The 10,534-nt window shown below is 41.3% G+C and overlaps 1 pseudogene; it reads left to right on the top strand.

Annotated features, from left to right (window-relative positions):
* Positions 1–8,036: 8,036 nt before the first annotated feature.
* On the top strand, positions 8,037–10,266 carry LOC143642148 (elongin-A pseudogene; annotated as a pseudogene).
* Positions 10,267–10,534: the final 268 nt, after the last annotated feature.

Here is a 10,534-nt window from a genome sequence, read left to right as displayed (position 1 = left end):
CTTGCTCAAAACTTACACATATAACCAACTTACACAACCTTTTTTATTATTTACGTAAACCCGTTTAATTACTTAATCATATAGACTCTCTTATCCAGAAACACATTTTCCCTCTATTAAATCTGTATCTAGAATCTTTTAGTTTCTCTTTTCCCTCTGTTAACCTCTTTCTGTTCACATTTTGAAACAATACATGTAAATTTTTGAATTTAAGCAGATTATTTTATAGACATCAACATTTTATTAGGGCCTTTTTGAACACCTAGAAAACTTATAGACCTAATTTTAAAGACATTTTTATTTTTATCTGTTTACCCAATTTGAATTGAAGCATTTGAATCACGTGAATCAAAGATATTTGGATCCATTTTTAAATTTTTCATGAGTGCTCCTCATCTGTCAATTGTCCTATCACTGCATTATATATTGACATACACACATACAGACATACCGACATACAACACATAACACAAATGTAACACATAACACAATAGTAAAGGCCTTGTAGCTTTGTCAGGTGAAATCTCCATTGCAATGTTTAAGAACTCCACAGTTGATCAAAAATAGAACTGATCAGAAAACATTAACAAGTCTGCAGGATCAAGATCATCAGCTGAAAAAAAAATACAGAATCTAAGAAAAAGCAAGAGTCCTAAAAAAGATGACTGGCCAGTAATTAGTAAATACCATATAATGTACTTTTTGGTTGGGTCTAGTTTGAGTTCAGGTAAAATGACACCTTTACTCCTTTTTATCTGTCTCCTGCTGAGAGCTTCAGTCTCCGTTTATTTGCATATCAACTTAAGTCCTGCCTGAGTTCTCAAAAACTGGAAAGTCTCAAATTCTGAGCAGAAACCTCATGCCTAAGGCATTTTAGCTATAAGTCATAATTTCCAGGTTTGGATGTTGAAAATATTGATGCAAGTTTAAGATGCATTTCTCAAAACTTTATATCTTTAGATTTTTTTACACTAGAAAAACTTGCTCACCCAAAACTGAAAATAGGATCATTTTTTGATAATATAAAAGCCACCATAAGAAGAAGTTTCTATAGGATCATTGAGCAACTTTCTTTGTTCTAAAGTTTCTATAGTAGTATTAAGTTACATTAAATTGGCTGAAATTTATTTAAAAAGAACCACACACTACCATGTGTATCCGAAATTAAGCTTTAAAAATTTCCAAGACTGTTGCTAATTAATGTCTTTTCAATAAGCCAGACCAACGTTTTAATTTAGCACCTTTTTTAAAAAATCTGACACACGGGAACAGATACCATATCATAATTTATTATCTTTGCCCTAGTTAATGCACTGGTATATCTAGTGAAATTTTCTCAGGCTACCTACTTCAAAATTAAAACTCCTTAATTTTTTTTATCCTAAGTATTTAAGTTTCCTAGCAGGAACTACCTGAAATCAAACTAAACAATTGTTTAAACCCAACTTTTAACTGCAAGATAGTGCAAAGCTTTAGAAACCCATTTAGATACAAAATTGTTACAATTAAAAAAATCATTTTTAGACACATTCAGTCAAGATCATCCCTAGAAACAATCTATAATATCAACATATTACTGCATTCATTGTCCCTTTTGTTAAGTAAAGAGAGGTGGAGTAATCCTTAAAGTGCAGGTAAGGAATAAGGGAGTTCCCCACAGCAAAATGGCTTGGGCAGCTGCTGGGAGTCCCTTAGCCTCACCATTTACTTACAGGATTAGTTCCTCTATTTTGGTTTGACCCCAGGCACCAGGCATATTCTATATCTCCCAACTTTTCAGTAGTCAGCTCCCAAAAAGTTCATCCTCTGCTTGCAGTTGTATTGAGTGCTAGGCTTCCCAAAGAGGGCAGAGTGGGGTTGATTTAAAGTCCCCACTGGGGTGTCAAAATTTATGTCTGAAGTTTTGGATCCCATCCCCAAAGCCAATTAATGCAAATTTAATAATGAGGACAGGGTTTTGAGTAAAGTTTAATCGAGATATCAATGTTCTTAGACCCCAGGCATTTCCCTCTGCAGTGGGCCTGATCAAGCCAACTCCGGGAAGTAAATAAAACACTGCTTCCCTAATCTCGCTTAACAAAGGGGAGTAAAGTTTATCAAAGTTCTTTAAAACACAGCTAAGAGAGGTGTAAATGGTGAGAACAGAAAAGCTGGCGTTTCTCTTGACTTTTGGTCCCTCACAAGAGAAGCATTAGGTTAAAATTTAGCTAAAGTTACTTCCACACATGTAAGGCAGTTTGGAACTCGGGACTCTGCATCGGTCCAAACAATGCCATCACATTTAACAAAAACACAGAAAAAAAGACAAAGATCATCATGCAGCTCCCGTTTGTTCACAACCCCAAGATCTACAATCCTGTGACTCAGGGAGAATGGAGGGAAGAGGGGGAGGAGCAGAAGGTTTGAGTGATAGGATCGTGGGCAAAGGGGTCGGATTGGAGGCAGGGACCAGGAAAGGTTTCAAGGACAGAGGCATGGAATGGCTTTGTCCCTTAGTGAGAGTTACTCAAACAGAGACAAGGTCAATACAAACGTGACACAAACACGGACACACAGTTAACATTTAACACGAGTTCAGAAGTAAAGGTTAGATCCTAGAAACTGGAAAAACCTGATGGGTTAGACCACAAAGGCAGACATTGAATTCAACCTGAGAGAAAAAAGTAGCCGGCAAGACCTGATGGGTTGGCACCAGAGTCACCTAATGAGGGCTCATCCGTCCCTCCTCACCTAATGAGGGCACTTCCGTTCCTCCTCATCTAATGAGGGCACATCCATCCTTCCCCGAGTCCTCTAAGGCGTCCCTTGCAAGGACGTGGCCTGTGGCTTTAGAACACGTTTGTCCACCACCGCCAGGGGGAACTTACGCTCTCCGTTGCCAGCCACTCTGCCAACCTAAATCGAAAACCGAAAAACCAAACCTGAACAAAAAGCTCTGAGCGATCACAAGGAAAAATGGAAAGAGGAGCCTTACTTACCCCCAGAGGGGTCCGTTGGGGTCTCCTTGTTCAGCACTGCGCGATTCCCAGCCAATGCACCAAAGGTAAGGGTCCAGCAAACGTCGGAGGAGGAGACCACCAAGAGACCGTGGTTCATGCAACTGCAAAAGGCGTTTATTGAGGATCCAATCCAGCATGCTGGGGCTCCATGCTCACTCAAGAAGGGAGAGCAGCCCAGAGCCCCAAGCAGGGGTTGAGCAGTGCTTAAGTACACTTTTTGGGGAGGGCTGGATTTTACATATATCACAGTCTCCTTTAACAAATCACCATATACCGTGGGAAAATCAAACAACAATTTCTAAACATGATTAGTTCATTCGTTGGCGGGAACAGGTCAGGCGGGAGTGATAGGTCAGTTCTAAAGTGGGGTAAACATTCAAACTGATTGGTTTAGGCCCTGCGATGCCTATGTGCCAGGCCACACAGGGTGCTAGATTATTAAACAACCAGGCTGTCAGGGGGAATATTTACTGGGCAGTCCGGGAATTGTCCTACAAGCTACAGGAATTTTAGGTTTTGTGTGTAGCATCGGAACTTAACAATACCTGGACATTTATATTTTAACTCAGGCCTTGCAGCTTAGAAACTTTACAACACTCAGTCTTTTACACTCTAATTTTTAAACTTTAATTTCAATTTCATTTACCATTACAGATCACTCCTGGTTCACAAGAAGGGTGTCCAAGTCACCCTGACTTTAGGCAAATGAGGGGCAAGGGAGCTTATTTTGGACACTGTCTTGGGCTGTGCCCTTCAAGGAAACCTCCAGCCAAATGTTATGATGAGTGTCTTTATGGAAAAAGATGAGGGCCATGTAGGAGTGTTTTGGTTTTAATTGTGGTCATTTGTGTGGCGTCATTTGTGTGGCGGTTGGAAGAGATGATTGGGTCCACCAGGGCTTGAACTCTGCGTGATTCCCCTTAGAGACTGAGTTCTGGAACTGACCTCAAAGAAATATTGCCATGAATTGTGTTGGGATTATAGGAGGACACGAATGAGATTCGCCCTAGGAAACTGTGATCTAGGACCAGGTTGGCTTTCCACAGAGCACTGAGAATCTCAGCCAGGATATCACATGATTTTTTTTTTTTCTGAAAGACTTGGCAGCCATAGTTGAGACTCAAAACACACATGGACCTCACATTGTAGACCTCAATGGGCCTGGCTTCATGTGACCTTTTGGCCACTCTTTGGGAAGACTTGCCTCTGAGAGTTCTCCAGAGCTTTCATTGAAATGAGCTTACTCACCATTTAATGGTTCCTGAATGAATGGAAACCCACAGTGCCTCCAACTTCATCCTTGAAAAATGGCTAGAAAAATACCATGAAACTTTTGAAATTCCCATGACCAGGTGGCACTGGAGAACCTTTGGATGTCCGGTTGCTGATCTTGAGTGTACCAGACAGTGCCTTGATTGACTGGGTTTTATGAAAATGGTGTAGAACAGAGATTCCAGTAAGTTGGAGCCTGCTGTGTAGTGGGCATAGAGTAGTGGACTATAGGTTTGTGAATAAACATCTGTGTTGGGGCCATGTGGATCTGCCATTGGCTTTCAAATTTCTTGTGACTGACATAGTACAGCCATCAGACCCTTATATGTAAAAACATCTTGTTATATTGAGAGGTTTCAGGGCAATGTTCAGAATCCAGTTGCTATAGTCAAGGGGGAAAGCTATGTGGGATAGAACCGTGTTTGAACATTCTCCTGAAGACCTTGAACAACCACACGTGACAGAACTCCCTCCAGCATTGTGTCCCAGTTGAACTCCTTGTATTTCATTAAGCCAATACCAAAATCCCAGTGCAGCAGTAAGAAACACCATGAAAATGGAGGATTACCAAATGGCTTCACAGACCACACGGGGAGACACTTTACTCCCAGTGGCCACAGTTTACCTACAAAGAGAGAATTCAGAACTGCTTCGTCATGTTCATTAGAAAACAAGGAACCATTTCATCCAGGTCACATAGATGCAGACGCAGACTTGATGGTGTCACTACAAATGAAGCAAAATCTCCTCACAACAATATATATATTTCATATGCCCAACCTCAGAGGCAGTTTCTCAAGAAGTCTTTAGGCCAGCAGAGCTCCAAGTTTTTGTAGTGTTTAACCTCTCCCTTACTTTTGGAAACTGTTCTACCTTATGCAATGTTGTGAAATCCTGAGCATTTTCAGTTCCACATATGTAATCACAGGTTTTCAAACTTCTCTAAACTAATTGAGTCTTACTTGGAGCGAAGTTAATTGCAAGGAATTGTTCTGGATGAGAGTGGCAAGATTTTAGTGTAGCACATATTTGCATACACATTAGATTCATTTTCCTATTTTCCAATTAAAATACAGATCCCTGACACTAACACATACCCTACTAAACTCTGACTACTAATCCTAATATGATGGATAAAAAGACACCTAACAGAATAGAAATAAAGGCCTTTCATAGGAGGCATGGTGTATTCTTGGATTTGCCTTCTGCTTTATCAAGGATATGTGTTATAAATCTTGTCAAATTTTCATTGTAATATTTCTCCATGATATATATATATATATATATATATATATATACTCTCAAGATTTTTCAATATATGACATATATGTATCTTATTAAACACTCCCTAAAATCATTCATGTTCATGGTATGTGGATTTATAATCAACTTTTCACAAGATTATTCTCAGAAATATTCAATCACCTGAAATACCTATTTCTTTCCTAGTACTGAAAACTAACTTCAGTGAATGGTGCTTACAAATCCTAATATTTCTACAGTAACTGACCCAGTTTAACATCAATACAAGTAGATTCCTATGGGACATGATGTGTATTTTGAAGATCATTTTTATTCAACACTGGTACATTAGTATTTCTTCAGTTGATGGACATCATAGGATATATCTTTTCATCCAGAAGTACACAAATTTATAGGCATTTGGTTCACTTTCAATCACTTCCTCCATAAGAACACATGCATTCCTCCATGTTTCTTTATGGTCTTTTCACTAGACTTCTTTCTGAACACATTATTTTCGATTCCATAATCATTTTTTAAGCAAAACTCACACACTATTTATGATAAACCCTAACCCTAATATTACCATTAGATATATAACTGGTTGGAATGAATGAATGTATATCAATAGAAGATTTCCTATATATTTTCAGATATCAATTCAATCCATTATTTAAAGTTGGAAATAGTTATATAATTTATTCACAATATGGTCTATTCATGCATCATCTCTATATTCATCAACAGAGTGTACAACGATTTGTATGCCCAATACTAATTTATAAGTTTTCAAAATATTGCTCCCCATAATGGTGGAAGAAATACTCATGTCACCTGATCTACATATCCATTTTATCACAGTAATATTCTGGACACTTATGATTGCACCAAAGCCTTTATGGAAAGTGAGCATGGATTACTAAAACATCCATGTTCATGTTGCCTAATGCTCTCCATGTAAATCCTATTGGTGACTACATACTTGTTTCTTCCTAGTATTATATATTCAACATCAACCCTGTTGAAAATGTATAATACTATCACTCACTTTATACTTTGCCTGATTTCCTAATGTCTCTATTGATATCTGCTTTCCTACATATTTTTGCCAGTTCATCATTGTGACTGACTCTTCACATGTGCTGACATTTACATTCACTCTCTAACCGAAACCCTATTGCTAAAGAACTTTTTTTTCTCCAACTCATAGACTCACTATTTTTCATTAACCTACTGCCTATCTTCTAATCCTATGGACTAACCCTTTTTGACTGGATGTTCTCTTCTACATTCAATCATCCGAGGTACAGGGTCCTATGCCATTGTATATCGATATATCTGAGACCTTGGTGCAGAACTTAATTCAAGCTAAGTATCCCAAACAAGGGCCCAATGCCGTTCTGGGATTCAAATCTTTCCTAGATTTCTGTTTTCATACTTATATTTCATGTCTATATTCTTAAAATATCACAGGTTCCCATTATAATTATTCATGCAGCAGAATCATTCCTAACCCAAATCAAATGTGCTATTAAACCTAAATATACACTGTTTTCTCAAACTAACTTTACAGAAGAGCAGGGACAGATTTAGTCTTACAATACAGGATGGTAGGGGATCTTCCACCTGCTGAGAACATCAAAGGTCCATGCAGAAATGATCCCTGGAGAAGATGTAGGCAGCTATGAAGGACCTGAGAGAGCAAAAGTCATCTTCCATGGCAAACAACCTGGTCAGGATGAAGGGATGTGTCTGAATCAGCCTCTCTCTTCTTAATGTAGAGAAGTTGGATCAAACCAGGCCTGTGTGGAGAGCTGTTCCCGGGTGCTAATGGTTGATATACCATTCGAACTTGTGAAAGTGTCACAGGAGTTAGGGGCAGCCTCCATCTCATGGGACCCTTGGAAGCAACTGTTAGGACAAAGTGGTTGCCAAGGCAGTGACTTCATTCAGTTCCTGAAGGAAGTGACCTACCTAATTTCATTGGTGATGGAACTCTCTGAACTTGGGATCCAAGAAGCCAGGCACCAAGAGCCAGTCCCAGTCCCAGTCCCAGTGGGCTCACTTGTTTGTATTTACCAAGGACAGAGTCAGTCTTTCTTGGTACCTACTGATGTTAGGGTGGCCAAATGCCAGGATAGCTCTGAAGAGGGGCCTTTCCTGAGATAGCAGTGAGTGACTCACTGCTGGCTTCTGACAACTTCAAAGAGTTGGCCAAGGAGACCATTTCTGAAACAGGACAGTCCATTTTGGGGTAAAATAGTATGGCCCACTAGTCAGAGGACACTCCGGATAATCACAGACCTAATTGGGTGAAGGAGGTGCCTTTGTTGGTGTGGGTGAGAGTTTGTGGTTTTGTCCCATGTTCTTAGAATAGGTAGGAAAGGCAGTTTGTTTGTTTTGGAGTGGACTATTTGTAGTAAGTCATTTGAAAAGGAGAGTGTTTCTATGTCTGTGTATCCCACTGTGTCCGTGGTTGTTGACATTAGAAAAGATAATGAGGAGGCCACGCCAGTGACTGTGATGGCGGCGGAGTCGGCGCTCAAAGTTGTGGAGAAGCTGCAGGCACGCCTGGCTACAAACCCGGAACCCAAGATGCTATTGAAATATTTGAAGAAACTCTCCACCTTGCCTATTACAGTAGGTATCCGTGTGAAACAATGAGGCTGATGAACAGGACTTTAAGAAAAGCAATTCCCAAAAGCACCCTCGGGATGCGGTTCAGAGGGAGGAGGAGATGGAAGGGTACTACCAAGAAAACAGGAAGGCGTCAGGCAGCCGATCCTATAGTCCCGAGCACAGACAGAAGAAACACAGAAAACTCTCAGAATGTGAACAACCTCACAAAGTGTCTCTCAGTCATGAGAGGAGAGATGAGAGGAAGAGGAAGAGATGAGAGTATGTCACCTACATACTCATCAGACCCCAAATCTTCTGACTATGGCCATGTCCAGTCCCCTCCATTCTGTGCGAGTCCTCATCAGATGTACACAGACCATTACAGGTCACCAGAGAAGGCCCATGAGTCCATTGTTTCACACCAGAAACCTGGAAAAGGCCACAGTAATGCCTTTCAGGTCAGACTGGGAGTTAGTCAAGAACATCACCTGGGAGAACCCCAGGGAAAGGGGATCTTGAACCAAAACAAGGAACACAGATCTTGCCATAAGAAAAAAAACGCCCTATTGATGCAAAGGGTGATGATAAGGCCTCTGCTTTGGGCAGAGAGAAGCCACACAAGTCCCTCTCAAAAGATGAGACCCGAAGGCCACTCCAAGGGGATAGTGCCAAGGAGAGACCACCTTCTAGTGCTGCCAAGAAAGAGAAAGAAAGAGAAGGCAGCAGCCTCAAAAGAAAGTTTTTTTTTCCCTCAGAGGTTGCTTCAGACAAGCACCTTAAAAAGCCAAAGCACAAGGATGCTGCAAAAACCAAATCGGACATAAGCAAGCAACGCATGGACAGCACAGACATAGGAAGAGTGGCTGGAGACTTGTTGCTTAGAACAAAAGAGAAGGTTTCTAACAATATAAAGGCTGAAGAAGGGAAAGTAAAGACTTCTAATTTGGATTGAAAGTCACTGGGCTCACTCCCTAAGGCAGAGGAGGCAGACGTGGAGGATGAATTCGAGCAGCCCACCATGTCATTTGAATCATACCTCAGCTATGACCAGCCCCAGAAGAAAAAGAAGAAGATTGTGAAAACTCCAGCCATGGCACTTGGAGACAAAGGACTTTAAAAAAGTGATTCCAAAAGCACTAGTAAAAACTTAAACTCAGTTCAGAAATCACCCAAGGGGAATGAGAGCAGGTCAGAGAAGCTGCAGCTGGCTGGAGCCGACTCAACCAGGCTGAGAAAGGTCCCTACTGATGCACTGCCAGTATTGCCAGACCTCCCCTTACCCACCATCCAGAGCAATTACCGTCCACTTTCTTCCCTTGAAGTGATGCCCTCCTTCCAGCCAAAGAGAAAAGCATTCTATTCACCCCAGGAAGAAGAAGAAGCTGGATTCACTGGACACAGAATGAATTCCAAGATGCAGGTGTATTCCGGTTCCAAGTGTGCCTATCTCCCCAAAATGATGACCTTGTACTAGCAGTGCATCCTTGTACTTAAAAACAACATCGATTCCATCTTTGAAGTGGGAAGAGTACCGTTTTCTATTCTTGAACCTGTTTTTGAGAGGTGTACACCTGATCAGCTATATCACATAGAGGAATACAATCACGAATTAATTGAAGACACAGATCAATTATGGAAAGTTCATTGTCACCGAGACTTTAAAGAAGAAAGACCAGAAGAGTATGAGTCCTGGCGGGAGATGTACCTGCGGCTTCAGAATGCCCGAGAGCAGCAGCTACGAGTGCTAACAAAGAACATCCAATGTGCAAACGCCAATAAGCCCAAGGGCGGGCGAGCAAAGATGACCTTTGTCAACTCTGTGGCCAAGCCACCTAGAGATGTCTGCTGGAGGCAAGAGAAGTTTGGAACAGGAGGAGCAGCTGTCCCTGAGAAAGTCAAGATTAAGCCAGCCCCATATAGCACAGGAAGCAACCACATTCCTGCCAGCAGCAACAGCTTGAACCCCAGCTCTGACCAGGCAGCCTATGATGGCCCCAGCACCAGCAGTGCCCACTTGGTGCCAGTCGTCAGTAGTACCATCTCCTATGATCCTAGGAAACCAGCTCTGAAGAAAATCGCACCAATGATGGCCAAGACAATTAAAGCTTTCAAGAACAGATTCTCTCGACGATAAACCAAGCACTTACTTTGTAGATGGAATTTGGGGGGCAAGATTACAGGGACAATGGGGGATAGAGAGTGGGACTTCCAGGGGAGCCCAGAAGCTTACTTTGTGGAGCCTCTTGGCCTTGGAATTCTGCATGGTCGCAGGTGCTTCCCTGCACACCTACCTGTGCCCTGCCTGGAGCACACTTCAGAATTCTGAAGACAATGTGAAGCCTCAGTCTCACTGAGGATTTTAAGGTCAATTATACTTTTGTTGTTAATTAGCATCTTTGTAA

The sequence above is a fragment of the Callospermophilus lateralis genome, chromosome 9 (assembly GCF_048772815.1).
Source record: "Callospermophilus lateralis isolate mCalLat2 chromosome 9, mCalLat2.hap1, whole genome shotgun sequence".
NCBI classification, from domain to species: domain Eukaryota; kingdom Metazoa; phylum Chordata; class Mammalia; order Rodentia; family Sciuridae; genus Callospermophilus; species Callospermophilus lateralis.
This window is presented reverse-complemented; position numbering and strand designations above follow the sequence as displayed.